We start from the raw sequence: 2,500 nt of genomic DNA on the forward strand, positions 1-2,500 counted from the left end.
TTTCTTGTAGGAATGCGGGAACCCCGGCAGCTCGCCTGCCGCGGCCAGCGACGTCGGGGACGCTGGCCTGCGCTGTCGAGCCCGCGAGGGCTGTCTCCGCGGCAGGCCCCCCCTGAACGGGGCACGACAGGCCACCGCGCTGGCTCGTCCAGCGTCGACAGTCCCTCGTCCAGGTTTCAGATCGCGCCAAGTCGAACCCATGACCTGCTCAAGCCATCGTGCGCTGCCGAATTCGCATCTGCGTGTAGGCTGCCATTCCACGCGGCAGCCCCTGTTTTCGTCAGCGTGCCCCCCTGACGAATTTTCCTGCCTGGCCCAGTCCAGCGTCCAGCCCCTGTTCGTCGAAAAATCTGCGCTGCCGATTTTCCACGCGGCAGCCCCTCTTTTCGTCAGCGTGCCCCCCTGACGAATTTTCCTGCCTGGCCCGGCCAGTCCAGCCCCTGTTCGTCGAAAAATCTGCGCTGCCGATTTTCCACGCGGCAGCCCCTCTTTTCGTCAGCGTGCCCCCCTGACGAATTTTCCTGCCTGGCCCGGCCGGTCCAGCATCCAGCCCCTGTTCGTCGAAAAATCTGCGCTGCCGATTTTCCACGCGGCAGCCCCTGTTTTCCTCAGCGTGCCCCCCTGACGAATGTTCGTCGAAAAATCTGCGCTGCCGATTTTCCACGCGGCAGCCCCTCTTTTCGTCAGCGTGCCCCCCTGACGAATGTTCGTCGAAAAATCTGCGCTGCCGATTTTCCACGCGGCAGCCCCTCTTTTCGTCAGCGTGCCCCCTGACGAATTTTCCTGCCTGGCCCAGTCCAGCGTCCAGCCCCTGTTCGTCGAAAAATCTGCGCTGCCGATTTTCCACGCGGCAGCCCCTCTTTTCGTCAGCGTGCCCCCCTGACGAATTTTCCTGCCTGGCCCGGCCGGTCCAGCCCCTGTTCGTCGAAAAATCTGCGCTGCCGATTTTCCACTCCGCAGCCCCTGTTTTCGTCAGCGTGCCCCCCTGACGAATTTTCCTGCCTGGCCCGGCCAGTCCAGCGCCCAGCCCCTGTTCGTCGAAAAATCTGCGCTGCCGATTTTCCCCGACGAACCTGCAGCTGCACAAATCCGCGCTGCCACTGCCCCATTGTCTGGACCAACAGTCTTTTCCATCAAGCCCTGGACTATAAATCGTCCAGACTCATCGCCAGCACCCGCTGCCGATTCTGCCGACTTTGCCGATTTCGTCGGCGCTGCCGATTCCAACACTGCCCGCCGTGCCTGAACCAGCGCTGTTTCGTCAGCGTGTCCCCTTGACGAATTTCCCTGCCTGGCCTGGACAGTCCATCTTCCAGCCCATGTTCATCGAAAAATCTGCGCTGCCGATTTCCCCGACGAACCTGCAGCTGCACAAATCTGTGCTGCCGATTTCCCCCCCTGTCGGCATGGCTGCCGCTGCCCCGATGTCCAGACCAACAGTCTTTTTTGTCGACTTTGCCGATTTTGTCCGCGCTGCCGATTCCAACACTACCCCCTGCATCCAAACCAGCATTGTTTCGTCAGCTCTTCCCCTGACGATTTTAGCCCTGTAACAAACAGTAGGCCTCCAATCCCGCCAACGGGAGCCAAGTTGATAGGGAAGAGAATTGAATGACGCGCCTGGTCCTCGCACCCCGCCACCCGAGGGGCCTTTTTCCCGGCAGCCTCTGAAAAACTCTAGCTTTCACGGTCCTCGCCGCCCCTCACCACCATGGCAGGCCTCTAATCCCACCCATCAGCAGTTGTAGCCGATAGGGCAGTGATTTGAATGACGCGTCGCGGGCCTCCGGGTCATCTCACCCGGCCATTAATTGGAGCGTTTTTGGCTGGCCGAGGATGGGGGGATGGATCTCTTCTTCCGAAAAAGCAAACAGTACATCGGGAGTTATGTTGACGGGGCATGGAATTGAATGACCCGTCGCGGGCCGCCGGGTCATCTCACCCGGCCATCCCGGGGAGCGTTTTTCCCGGCAGCATCGGGGAAACTCTTGCTTTCACTGCCCGCTGCCCAAGTCCCCACTCGAATCGGCCCCCCGCGCCAACAAGCCAACGCTGCCGAATCGGCAGACACTGCTGCCGAATCTGCCGACACTGCCCCGCGGGCTGCCACTGCCCCAGTGTCTAAACCAGCGGTCTTTCTCATCGAGCCTTGGACTATCCAGTCCGTCCTGACTCATCGCCAGCACCTGCTGCCGATTCTGCCGACTTTGCCGATTTTCTCGGCGCTGCCGATTCCAACACTGCGCCCACCGTGTCTGAACCAGCGCTGTTTCGTCAGCGTGTCCCCTCGACGAATTTTCCTGCCTGGCCTGGACAGTCCACCGTCCAGCCCGTGTTCGTCGAAAAATCTGCGCTGCCGATTCTGCCGACTTTGCCGATTTCGTCGGCGCTGCCGATTCCAACACTGCCCGCCGTGCCTGAACCAGCGCTGTTTCGTCAGCGTGTCCCCTCGACAAATTTTCCTGCCTGGCCTGGACAGTCCATCGCCCAGCCCATGTTC

Source organism: Populus nigra, chromosome 2, assembly GCF_951802175.1.
Source record: "Populus nigra chromosome 2, ddPopNigr1.1, whole genome shotgun sequence".
NCBI classification, from domain to species: Eukaryota; Viridiplantae; Streptophyta; class Magnoliopsida; order Malpighiales; family Salicaceae; genus Populus; species Populus nigra.